Source organism: Leptonotus elevatus, chromosome 8, assembly GCF_054856555.1.
Source record: "Leptonotus elevatus isolate MCC_2025b chromosome 8, RoL_Lele_1.0, whole genome shotgun sequence".
NCBI classification, from domain to species: domain Eukaryota; kingdom Metazoa; phylum Chordata; class Actinopteri; order Syngnathiformes; family Syngnathidae; genus Leptonotus; species Leptonotus elevatus.
The window spans coordinates 11,309,538-11,323,224 of record NC_141246.1 but is presented as its reverse complement, the minus strand read 5'-3'; the positions used below and the strand labels follow the sequence as shown (position 1 = coordinate 11,323,224).

Sequence of the window (13,687 nt, the reverse complement as noted above, 5' to 3'; positions counted from 1 at the left end):
TGGTGACATAGAAAATCGGCAATAGACTTGTCAATCCTCGTGTAACATTCAAGTATTGGCGCGCTGAATTCCACCACACACACAGCCAATAACGTTGAAACGGAGTTACCGTACCCGATGTCGAAAATGTCGCATAGCGAGCACAACACTAGCGATTAAGCATGCAAAACATCCTTAGCAAGAGGCACAATTACATGGTGCAACCCAATTAATATAACACCAAGTTTTTATTGCATTAATCGTCGCAACTAACAGGAGAGAGCGAAGTACGCGTCTTACCTCGGCCACATTCAGGGTGAGAGTACCCGTAAAGTGACGTCATCGCGCCGCGCACACTAGCTCATGTTTTCATGCGCAGGTCATAAAAACATTCATATTTTATCCGAAATATGAGTGCTTTTGGTGAAACACAACACTATAACCGGTTACACCTTTTTTAACTCAACTTTATTTATAGAGCACTAATAAGAGAAGCTGTAAGAAAGTATTGTATAAAGATTCGTGAAAAGATTCTGGTTGGTAGAGGGTAGTACGTGATGTCTGGTCGGTGCTGAATTTCACTTTTCTTTGATCCTTCCCCGGGTCTCCTGACAACGTCACGACTAGCTGGATTCTGAAGTACTCGGTTTAGGTGAACGGTATGGGATTTTTAATAGGTTTCAGGTGGAACAAATATTTAATAAATTAAAGTATTGTATAAATGAAACAATATTGCAATAATAAGAAAGCTCCTACCTGTCTCTTGATCGCGTCCCGGTGTTGTGTCCAACTCCCGGTAAAGTGCACATATTCAGTCAAATAATAAGCACTTAAATAGGCTGCCGCTTAACAGCCGGCAGAGGGTAGTCAGTAACAACATGCTATTCATGTTCAATAAAAAACATCAACTTTCCAACAGTTGAAATGGTCCAAATCAGCGCTTCCCCCATTGGACTCAATTAATTTTCAATGACAAGTTGGTAGCAGGCTTTCAGCCGCCTACCCATAATGCACCGCCCTGCCAAGATGCGCACTTCGGTTATTTAACAAATGGGGGTAACGAGGCACAGGTGGGATCAATCAGTGATGACAACATACAAGGAAAAGCAAGCAACCTGAAACGGGATGAATCAGACCTCAAAATAAAACAGGAAATGGCTAGGATAACGAAAACAAAGACAGACAAACCACACCACGGTGTAACAATTAGATTGAATATTATGTATTAAACATATAAATATATATAACTTTAACAGCCTCCATTGGTTTCTACTGTGTACTGGAAATCAATATATTGCCTCGGCAGATGTCTTTGTTCTTGTCCAGGGGTCCCAGATGTGGTGTCAACGGGCACCTGGTAACCCCCAACGACCACATGAGGGGCTCTTCTAACAATTCCTTCCCAGTGATGAAACATTGTGATTTTCTAGGAATGTTGTATTGTATTGTATCAACATTGCATTTTTTTCTGAAGAAGAGACAAATGTATTGTCATTATTTGCAATTTAAAAGCAGACGCCATTTTACACATAGCCATGATCTGCAGCCAGCACCGAAACGGATTCAATTAGTTAGAACCTCTGACGTGTTGAACTGTGTGAGTGTAACTGTCGCCTCTGTGATCAAATTAAAGGCAACCCGAGCCGATCCCATTCGTATCCATTATACTTTGAAATGGATCAATGGCGAGAAGGTGTGGGGCTCATCGCTCTGGGCCTGTCAGCGAGGCGAGCCGTGAGCTAGAAGAGAATGAGCGGACACCAGCAGAACATTGCGTACACAAAATGTTGATGTTTATCAAGACGGGAAAGAATTTATTATCATGTGGGTGTGATGAAGTGTTTCTGGGAAAATATGAGATGTCTTTCTGCATGTGTGTGTTGTCTTTTCACCCTTTTATGTGTTTCAAGCACTTTTTTTCCCCTTATTTGAACCATGTTGCCGTTGTACCCCATGAGCCTTCAAACCCCTGGGTGGTCGCTATGGCCTACTTTTTGAATTTCCAGCTGCACACAAACAACCAGCACACGCACAATGCACAGTCAGCCCAACTTACACACACAAACACACGCAATAGAGACCTTGTGAGCACACCAACATGACGTGAATGAAAGCTTTTTTCCCCTTCATTTCTTATTGAGGACAAGAAATAGGAGTAAGGAGGACAGATGGGAAAAGCAGAGTGATGAGGGGGGTGGGGTGGGGGTGTATGGTGGGGACAAGAAAGTAACAAAATAAATAAAAATGGTGCACCCAAATGATAATACTATGTCACAGTGTATGATGGTGCAGAGCCAAGACACACACTGTGAATAATATGCATTGCTTTTCTGCTGAGCTGGTTTGTCGTAGCGTTAAAAATATAGCAGCAAACAAGTTCCACCGGCGAGCCTTAATGATGACAGCCCAAGGGATGGATAATTAAGATGGAGAGAAGAGGAATCGGCCTCACTACTGCATTAATTGTTTTCCAATGTAATGGCTGCAATCTACCCTTCATTGCCATATAGAGCTGAGCTCAGTAGCCAATGAAGTTATACAGTGGGGTGTTTATTCCTCTCAAAAGGAAAAGTCACTATTTGGGAGCATGTTCTATGCCGAGCAAAATCAAATGAACGCAAATTTCCAATTTCCACTTTCCCTTCAGTTTCATTAATAATGGCTGTTTGATGCTATAATATGAAATACTAATGTCCCATTCTAATTTTGAGTTGGGGAGAAAAAAACACAAGTCATAGAAATATGTTAATAATGAATAATATGAAATAATAATTGAATCGAGCGTTACTGCGCACACAGGATGCTGGTCAATCTCCCAATGCCAATTTACGAGTTAACGCAGACGTAAAAGATTGACTGTAAAATAAAGAAGCTTGAAAAAAAAGCTGACGGTAACAGACAAATTAATGACATCTCCTCTGTTTGCCCTTACTGCTCACAAGGAGAAGTAAAAATGATCTGATTGATTAACCGCTTCTGAAAATGACCAAGTTGACTCATTGATTCGTGCACAGCGGACACACGTCTTTCACGTTGCTTCCGCTCATTGTTTACTTGCGGATGGGACACAATGCATGCATGCTACAAGCTCGAGATTTTTTGTTTTGTCTTGGATGAGTCGCCCAGATGTTGGTATTTATCCCTAAACCAGAGTAAGATTACTATTAATTCTGAGAGGGAGGGAGGGGGGTGGAATCCAGATTTTAATCCTGGTTTGGTACATGGGTAAGCAGTTAAAAAACAATCAGGGTCAATACTTGTAAGCATCAGCGGAACGTGTAAAAATGGTGGAAATGTGATGATGACGTACAACAAACTGGCAACGAGACAAAACGAAACCTACGGCTAAATGCATGGCGTAATCCGGAACAACAAGGCGCAGATGCGAGAAACGCAATCAGGGGGCATTTCACAGGTGAACACACGGCAAGGGGAGGGGCAGAACACACACACACACGCAGACATGACAAACAGCTCTCTGTATCAGGGCAGCTTTACAAAATCAAAACCAAACAAGCAAAAATGCCCATTGTTATCATAAGGGCTACAGAACTTGTATTAAATGAAATTTAATTAAATAGCGTACGTAATTCTGCAGCCAATTGGTGAGTCTATTTACAACGCGAGTACAAAGGGACTGCACGCATGCCAAAATGAACACACACACTTCATCCCACATGGTCTGTAAATAGAGAGCAGGGTGCAGTGGACGTTTGTTCACATGAACAATTGAGATGATCCTGGAAAGAGAGCGAGACCGATGCAGAGAAAAGCGGCAAAAAAGGGAGGGAGACCCCCGAGATAAAAGGTCGGGTGACATGGTGAATGGAGATGGAGATGGAGAGAAGCGAGGTGGACAGAACATACAGTGAGTCAGGAATGAGATATGAAAAGAGCCAGTTTGGATTTCTTCACCTCCTCTTTCTCGGCCCGCAGTTTTCCTTCTATCTATGGGCACAAGAAACTACATCTGGATCTCACCCTGAACTTGGACCTTATTTCATTTGTGCCATCTATCTTGCTACCCATGTCTCCTGTCCAACCTATTTATACTACTTGTGATGTAGGAGATATAGGACATGCATTCTCTGCTAGCAGATCATTAAAGTATTGTCAACATGAAATCAGAATGGAGGGGGGGGGGGTATGAGGCGTTCACCAGCTTGCCGTATATCATGCCAAGTAGGAACGCTAATTTTAAACTCAATCTGTTTCTGGTTTATTTATATTTACAAAAATGTTTCCCTTCGTAAATAAAACCATTATGGACAATTTAGAGTCTTCGTTTAACCTACTATGCATGTTTTCGGAATGTGGGAGGAAAATGGAATACCTCGAGAGAAAACACACCCAAGTACGAGGAAAACATTCAAACATCACTATTTGTATCTATGGCAGGGGTGGTCAAACTCGGTCCTCGAGGGCTGGAGTCCTGCAGGTTTTGGATGTTTCCCTGCTCCAACGCAGCTGATTCCAATAAACAGGATGGTTATCAGGCTTATGCAAAGCTTGCTGATGAGCTGATCATATATCAGCTGTGTTGGAGAAGGGGAACATCCAAAACCCGTGAGTGTGTCCACCCCTGATCTATGGTGATCATATGTTTTACGTTCCAGGTGTGGAACTGAAGCAAAAGAATCTAAACTTGACACAACAATAATCTGTATTTTATAAGAAGTACCTGAAAGGAATTTAACCTTCCAACCTGATTGCTCTCATTCAGATTTACAGTTTAATACAATATTTTGTACAATGAGATGACACGCCGTCATTTCCAGCTTGGGGGTGTATGGGGTTTTAATTTACATGAATGTGAATGTCACAATACAACAAATGTCATGTTCTTGCGTGGAAACAATAGTGCAAATTTAAGCTCCTATAATACTTTGTACTGTGCTACATTCACTGATGGGAGGAAACCAAAAATCATGTTTTTTTTAAATACAGATATATCAATTATAATAATATATTTATTTATATAGCACATTTCAAGCAATACAGCGCAAAGGGCTTTACAAAAAAAATAGAGATACATAAAAGCAATAAAAAAAAAACATGGGGACATTAGGAAATTAAACAAAAAAAGTAAAAATTACAATAATAAAAGAACTGTAAAATCAGAAAAAGCAATCAGAAAAAGCAAGCCTTAAAAAAGAGACTTTAATGCTTCGTAGATCTACGCAGTGGTTTAGGTCTGTACGATATAAGAGGATTTTGGATTTTTGTCACTAGATTAAGTACACCTCATACACAATTTTGATAAACACTGTCATAGAGTTATTCATTTGACAATATTTTAACCCCACTGGACTTGTAGGCAGCCCATCACAGCACATTTTTCGTGAATACACCTGTGAAAATTGGTCAAGACTTTTGTAACATTCAGTATTCTATACCCACAATGGCCACAACATAATATAATTAGACCTTAATGCTATAGAGCTGCATCAACAATTTTATCCTTACAAACATGCATGCGGTTTTGCTTTACTTTATGTATTCAGCTCGCACTGCACTTCCGCCACATATCCACATAGTTTATTTTAGTTTGTGATTAAAACGTTTTATCAGCTTGAGCAACTTTTACGTGATTTATATTCGCTGCGCCCCCCCACCCCACCATCTCTACTTTCTCTCTCTCTCTCTCTCTCTCTCTCTCGCTCTCTCTCTCTCTCTCTCTCTCTCTCTCTCTCTCTCTCTCTCTCTCTCTCTCTCTCGCTCTCCCTTACGGTGTGCTTATCTCGGTACACATCGTCAGCTCCAGTGTGAAGTCAAGTCTGACAGCTGCCGCCTGGCCCGGTCCACTTGCCGCTATCTGGTCCATCTCACCCCGCGGATATCAAATTAACAAGGCTAAACGTGTGTAATTATGGATGCTATTTTCTTTATTTCTTTTCCCCCCCCCATTGTTTTGTACTTCTGTGTTTACCGCCAAGGATGCGTAATGTCTTCCTCTCACCCTTTTTCCCTTCATTCCTTCCTTCTCTCCCCCTCGTCTCTTTTGCAGTTGCTTCGGGACTGTGGGAGCGCTGCTCGTCTTCAACTTGAGGGCGAAGAAAGACGGTTGAAAACTCCTCGGAATTCTCCGCGCACCGTGCACGCATTGAACACTCTCCGGTGAGCACTCTTTCTTTTCTTTTTAATTATTGCTTTTTGGATGGCTTGGGTCTTTGCAAAACTAGTCCACATGTCGTGTTTGTGCTTGTTTCGCGCGTAAAATTGAGGTGAATCAGTCAACTCATCAACACCAAGCTGGTGATTGATGACGAATCGTGTTGGGGGGGAAAAAAAAGTGTTTTCTTAAAAGGTTTCTTATGCACAAGAATTGAAATGTTGTCTGGTTAGTGTTCAAAATTTCAAGCGCGTGGGAGATGAAAGAAACATTTTTGGGATGCTTCAGGGAAGTTGCCTTTTTATTAGGCCCATTGTTAATTGGCTCTGCAATTATAATATTGTCTTGCATTGTTCTACAGCATGGGTGTACAAAGTCCAATATATATATATATATATATATGTATATATATATATATATATAAAATCTGAGTAAAAAAATGCCTTGGAGTTTGAACTCATTTTCGGAGTTTGAACGCCCAAGCAAAGCAAGCTAAACCGAACGTATCTTGAAAACGGGGTAGCCGAGTGAAGCCGAGCGGAGTCGAGCAATGCCGAATGCTCACATTGCGGTAGTTGAGACGATGCACTGCTCATTTCCAGACAGATCGTGAATGCTCCATGAGGTGCTCCATACTCGCGAGTGCATTTTGATTTTTCCACGACAATTTTCTTCGCCCAAAAAAAGACAACCGTGCCAGTGGCAGCAAAGAAAAACACACAGTGCTACGAACCACAGTGGAATTAGGAAGGAGATTATCGCGCCGTTGTAACTACCGTGACTACTTCTCTAAATACTGGTTAAACAACGCACGCTAGGCCTGTTTAGTAGTCTAACAATATGCCCAATGTAAAATACACAAACTCAGCACTGAAGTAAAGCTAGCTTAAACATAGCATTTATCTTCCACTGATGCCATCACACCACAACAAAAAAGGTAAGTTTTTTTTGTTTGTTTTTTAAATACTGTACTTTGTAAAAAACTAATATCAATTAAAATAGGAATTTTCTGTTTTTGGAGCTAGGGAACAGATTAATTGCATTTACATTATTTCCTATGGGAAAAAATGTTTCGGAGGTTGAACAATTCGGACTTTGAACACTTCGCAGGAACCAATTAGGTAAAATTTCCGAGGTACCGCTATATATATATATATATATATATATATATATATATATATATATATATATATATATATATATATATATATATATATATATATATATATATATATATATATTGGCTCACCCTCAGGCTGGACTTTATACACCCATGATGTACCTAGCATGGAACATGATCTTTTAGTTAAAATATCAAATGCCGTTGACGCTCTTTGATTTGTCTATAAACAGACAGAATAAGTTTGGACGCCCCTGTTGTTTAACCTTATTGTGTGAATGCTGAACAGCAATTATTTAAAGCTGCTCTAAGTAACATTTTGCCCCAAATATCTTTACAATAGCCTTTTTATTGGACCAATTATGACTGAAGCATTTGTTTTAATTAGTAAACAGCTTAGCTGTTCACAATGGAAACTCCTGCAAGCCTTTTGCCAATAGTTTTCAGATTGGATTCGGGTTTGAATTTCTCATACTCTGTCTGCTGATGTGAATTTTCCATTCATTTTTATTGACACGTTCACTTGCGTTCAGCAACATTCTTCTTTCCCATTTCACACATCACTTCAATGACAACAGCAAGTCTGCTGTGGATCACTGGGTAGTGCAGCGGAGCTTTGACTAGTAAACCCGAGGTGAGGGTTTGAATCCCACCTTAGACTGGTTGCAGTTCACCATTTCTTTTTTTTTTCATTTATCATACAACTCCAATTAAAAATGAGTAATTTTCACGTAATTTATCTTTAGATTTACTTTGTAAGATTTCACAAGCATTCCACATGCATTCAGCTTTTATTAGCTTTCAGCATTCCCACGCAATTTCTCCAGAAATTTCACTTAGTCTCGTTCTAATACGGTGTTCACTCCATGTTTGCATGTGTAGTGTAGCATAGTAGGAATTTTGGGGGGCACTTGTCTTCTCATTATCAATTAAGCTTGTCTATTATGGTGATCTCACACTTCCTCCAAGCTAAACCATTCCTCTCCCACACACCATCCGCCGACATCGCACCTCCCACATAGCCACACTTGCTGTCCACAGCCGATAAGATGGTGATGTGCCACCGTTTGCACTAATAAGAGGGGCCTTCCTCAACTTTAATGGCGACTCATGGTTCTTGTCAGGCCAAGGGGCCGCTTAAAGGCTCATGAGGAAAGTCATCAAGCAGAGATGGCGAGGTCATCGACACACAGGAAGGAGATGGTCAGAGTAATCTGACGATGCGTTTCATGGTGCATGTACAGTGCAGGGGATCACTGCGAACCGGGTACCCAGGAAATGTGCGTGTGTGCGCGTGCTCACATATTCAATGCAAGAGAAAGTCAGTGGAAAGAGAAGCGAGTGAGATTATGCAAACTCAAAAGTATGGAAGGAAGTGGAATACCCATGTAAGCAGTTTTTCTTTTATATTATTATTTAGCTGTCAGGGCCTTCACTTGACGGGCTCCTTGGGCTGTGACATGCTTGTCACCAGCTTGAGGTTTATGCAGCTGGCTTATTTTAGCCCAGCATAGGCAAGCATACGTACTCCACTATTTGTTTTCAAGTATGGGGACACTATCAATCATTTCATTAATCAATCAGAGTTCCATTGGTTTCCTTCACTGTAAATTGTTCATCGTATCAAGACGACATTTTGGAAAATTTAACGTTTCCAACTTTGTGGGAACTGCTTGAGGAAGATGCTTTTCTTTTCCCAGTGCATAAACACGGCCCAGAAAGACATCCTTGAATGAGTGTGGTGTATAAGAGGCCCATTAAACATTTTTGTGATAGACTATAACAGATAGTACATGCAAATTAGAACTTGCATGGATTATCTGTTACATTTGTTGCATTTTTGGGTAAAATGTTTGGAATTTACCCAAGATTTTAACTACTGAGGTGAAATTTTAACATTTTCAGAGTTAAATGGTGTCCAGAGCAGGTGCTATTTTACACAATTGATCACATTGGGTTAGATCAACTCTACCGAGATGCAATTAAATTCCGCCTTCGCGCCTGCATTTCTCCAGTTTGAGAGACAAGTCAGCCCCATTTTCCTCCTCACTTTTCACCAGGAAACACTGACATTCAAACAAAAAAGAGTTTGGGCACATGAAGTCATTTTCACTCGCAGAAGAGACTGCACTGCAAAATTTGAAGTGTTAAAGTTTGCTATTTTTTTTTAACTCTGGCTTTGTTCATTATTTTAACATTAATATTTGCAGTGTTATTGAAAGCAACTAATTTTGAGTGTTAAACAATACACTGGATGGTGCCATATTTTAGCACTAGACACTAGTCTTGTGTAAAATCAACACTGAGCCGTGTTGACTAGTGTTATATTACAACTACCATCAGAGTTGGTTTAACTCCATGTAAGTGTAAAAAAATTCACACTTTCAGAAAAGTTGTTTTAAATGCATTTGTTGTGGACCAATATAGACACTTTTGAAGTGTTAAATTTAACTCTGTGGGTGTTGAATTAACACTACTGATTTTGCTGTGTAGGAGGATGAATGGACAAAAAATCCAGCAGATGCACTCCAAAATCTTGTAAAAAGTTTTCCAAGAGAGTAAGCAGGCTGACTCCTTCTTATGGTGGAAACCCCTGAGGTTCTACAAATATGGAAGTTGACCAGAAAAATTTACTTCTAATTTAGCACATGAGGTCGGACTAGATGTCAGCACATCATGGGAGACGTCTGTCAACCTTCCTAGTTTCATCACTGGTTAAAAAAAAAGAAGTTGTTTCTGCATTTTACAGTGGTTAAAAATGTTCGTAGAAGGACATGTGAGATACATCAACATTGCGACTCAATAGTAAATACAATTGAGACTGACTTCTGTATTGTTTTTTCATCTTAATACTAGCGTTGGTTATTGTAATTTTTACACTTCTATGGCAGTTATGAACGTTAAAATGTTGCTTCAAACGTTGCCTGTTCAGGTAAAGGTTTCATAATGGGGACAGTGTGACACTGGAACAGGGTCAAGTTCTTTTTCAATATTTCCAATAGGGGGAAAAAAAATTCAAGCTCTAAAAAATTGTGAGGTCAAAAAACATTCCACAATAGATTGTATTTATTCTGTTTTCATCTGTTGGTATAGTGGTCGGGTGTGTGTTTGTGTGGTTCAATGGTCAGAGCGACCTCGTTCCATAATGATAGAGTCCTTCAGCGCTTTGCCTACCACTCCATTTCCATCCATGTGGGGTAAAGCTGGCATAACAATCACTCTTTGTGTAGTTCACTTTTATGGCTGATGTTTTTTATATCAATGCGAGTCGGCCTTCATCAACCCTTTATTTTGGTCTGTCAGGTGAAAATGAGATGTATTTTAGGATGACACGCTGACGTCGTGTCACCAATGCGGTGTTGATGTGATTAGCGTCAATATCGCAAAGGCAGTAGAGAGAGAGAGAGAGGCGCGTTCATTACGTAATGGTGAAAACTGCTGAAACCCTCTAAATGCGATCCAAGTGACGTTATTTCAGCACCGCAGAGGCAAGCACGGGGTTAAAGCGCTAAGTGCCAAATTGTGACACTGACAGCATGAAAGAAAGAATGAAAGAAAGAAAGAATGGGCTGCTTGTGTTTGGTGTTGCTGGGAAGATGGCAGGTTGGCAGAGTCATCACAGCCTGAAGAACATGACAGTCCATGCAGAATGCTTGGCATACAAAGCTAAATCCGTTTTTTCTCTCTCCATGTGACAGATTGTGCGTGTGTGTTTGCGTGCTCTTGCGCACGTACGTGTGTGTGCATGAGCGTGTGTGCTCCCCCTTTCCTCCAGTTGTTGTTTGTTCTTGAGATGCATACTTATGACATCACACACCATCTTTGCTCCTGTTATGGACAAAACTGCAAACTTTCCCCCAAAATATGTTTGATTGGTTGAAGGTCAGGACTCATCCGGGCTTTGGGTTACCAAATAAGGTCATTGTCCTCATCCATATGAAGACTACTTTACTATGCGTTTAACCAGATTTCCTCCCGTAAGTCGTACAAAACCTGACACTCGAATAAAAATGAATTGCTCTTCAAAAATCATTTACATTTTCCAGAATGAGCACGTTCACAAAAACGTTCATCAGGCAGAAATATACTACACTAGAGTTCACACTCAGCAACACTACTAGTCACAAAGTGAAAATTTCCTTTGCAAAAAGTATATCATGTTTCCTGACCGCTTTAAATAAAAAAAAATTGAGTCGATAGACTTACTACTTAGGTATTTTATTTTGAAACGGCTTGGTCAGAACCATCAAAATGCCCAAAACGGGTCACAACACCGCCTAGGCCAGGGGTAGGCAAGTTCGGTCCTAGAGAGCCGCAGTCCAGCAGTCTCCCTCCTCGAACACTGCTGATGATTTGAAACACCTGGGTTGGAGGCAGGAGACACTGAAAAGATGCAGGACTGCGGCTCTCTAGGACCAAAGTTGCCTATGCCTGGCCTAGGCATATAAATATTTAGTAATGGGTCAATTTGACCCGCTGCAATAACATGGAGGGATAGACATGTGCTTTGTAACGTTTCAGTACTAAAAAAATAAAATAAAAAATCATTGGTACCCATTTACACATGTATTTATTTAACCCACTTGTAACATTAGTTTCTGAGGAACGTAATTCATATTCCTGAGTCAATTTGACCCGTTGTCCAAAAAAACTCAGAAAAAGGTAGACTTATTCCAATACTTGTAATTAAGCCAATATAATTACTTTGAGATGCATGTCTTAATACATTTGTCTTACGCATTGTTATAGATGAGACTTGTCCACACACCTGAGTGGGAATGTTAGCTACCACTTTTTTTTAGACCAATACTGATACTCAAATATTCAGTACTCACCAATACCGATACCAAGTGTTGATACCATTAGTACTTATGATACATAAAATTTCGGAAAAACGACAAATAAAAAAAACTATGTATCCCAATTATAGCAAATTTCTTTAAAATTGCATGAATTAATGGCAATTATATTTTTTTAATTTGCTCATAAAAGTCATTTTGCATAGAGCACACAATAAAATGAAGAAAAAAAAAAAACGATAATTCTAATGAAACAAATAATCCAGTGACCAGAAAAAACTTCCTTTTAAGCAATACAGTGACGTGCAAGTGCAGTCCGTTTTCTCTTTCATGTTCTCCGTTCGTCATTCATCTCATAGCGGTGCAGTAGTCAATGATGATATACTATATAATATACAAAGATCTGTCTGCACTTCAGAGCTAATTAAATTGTTGAGTACAACTGAAGACTTCAAGTGCTGCTCTCTTACCGGTCAATAAATGTAAAATAACAATTTTAGTTCCTGACCACAAAACGGCCTCAAGATCGGGGGCCGATGCCAATATCGATATCCGGCGCGAGTACCGATACCGTGTCCTAGTATCAGCCCAATTCTGATACCTGGTATCGGTACTCGCCCATCCCTAAAGAGTGTGTTGTGCCTTTGCATTGGACATAGTATCCCCCCCAAACACACACACGTGCACTATTTAGGACAGCCATAGTGAGCAGGCACTTAACCAACCTCAATAATCAGATTAATGTTAGTAAAAAAATTTAACTCACTAGTCAACCTCCTAACCTCTTTTTCCAATCGGATTCATCCCAAAATGAGATGTTTTTTCCAAGAGAGGAGACTTAAAACAAACACACACATACACGCTCGCCGTCCTTTCCCTCTTTTCCCTCCGTCTTCTTGCCAAATACAGTTAAGCTCTAACCCCCTTCTCCTATTGCTCTCATACATTGGCACACTATCTGTTTCACACCCTGTTCCTCCCGCCCGTTCTCTCACATCTCTCTCTTCTCACCTCCCCTGGCACCTCGATGTGTTTCTCTTTTAATTGAGATGCATTTCAATGTGGTGCAAATGAGCTTTCTACAGCTCTAGTATCAACCCGTGTATGTGTGTGTGTGTGTGTGTGTTTATGTGTTTTGGTGTACAATACACACGCGTGCTTGTGAGGGTGAAAAGAATTCCCGCAGTTGGAAGTAAAGGCACTACCTTCTTGTTTGCACCTCCAACATGTCTTCTGTCCCCAAAAAGTATATTTTTAGTGCGGTATTTGGAGGGCACTGATTGGCAGAAATAATTTAATTGTGGGTTTCCTTCCTTCCCTGTGATTTGAGGTGAAATGTGAGACCATACAGTGTATAACAGTGGGAACACTAACATAAAATATGGTCTTTTGTGGGACATATACATTTCATTGGAAATTTAATGGATACCTAACTCATTTACTCCAGGGTCAAGCAGTCGCCACTATATAACTTTTATTAAGTGGACGGGCAATGTAATGCAAAGTAGCATTTTAACGATAACTAGAGTAAAGTACAGTTTAACACTGTTCATAGTGCAACATAAAAGCATACCTATTTGTTTTTTTTAATGGCAAGTGACAGAAGCTGCGCCGAACATAAAAGGAGGGGGGGGCATTAGAGAGAGTCTGCTGATTTAAAGGTTAAATACAGCTCAT

At 40.2% G+C, this 13,687-nt stretch overlaps 1 protein-coding gene across 25 annotated transcripts in view; it reads left to right on the top strand.

The window, feature by feature from the left end:
* Window positions 1-5,720: 5,720 nt before the first annotated feature.
* The window catches only part of LOC147169749 (receptor-type tyrosine-protein phosphatase delta-like), a 192,452-nt gene continuing 184,485 nt past the window's right edge, over window positions 5,721-13,687 (top strand). For all 25 annotated transcript variants that reach the window (XM_086082825.1, XM_086082812.1, XM_086082827.1 and 22 more), the window contains exons 1-2: window positions 5,721-5,838; window positions 5,987-6,096. The gene's annotated coding sequence lies outside the window, so the exon portion shown is untranslated. The remainder of the gene's footprint in view (window positions 5,839-5,986; window positions 6,097-13,687) is intronic.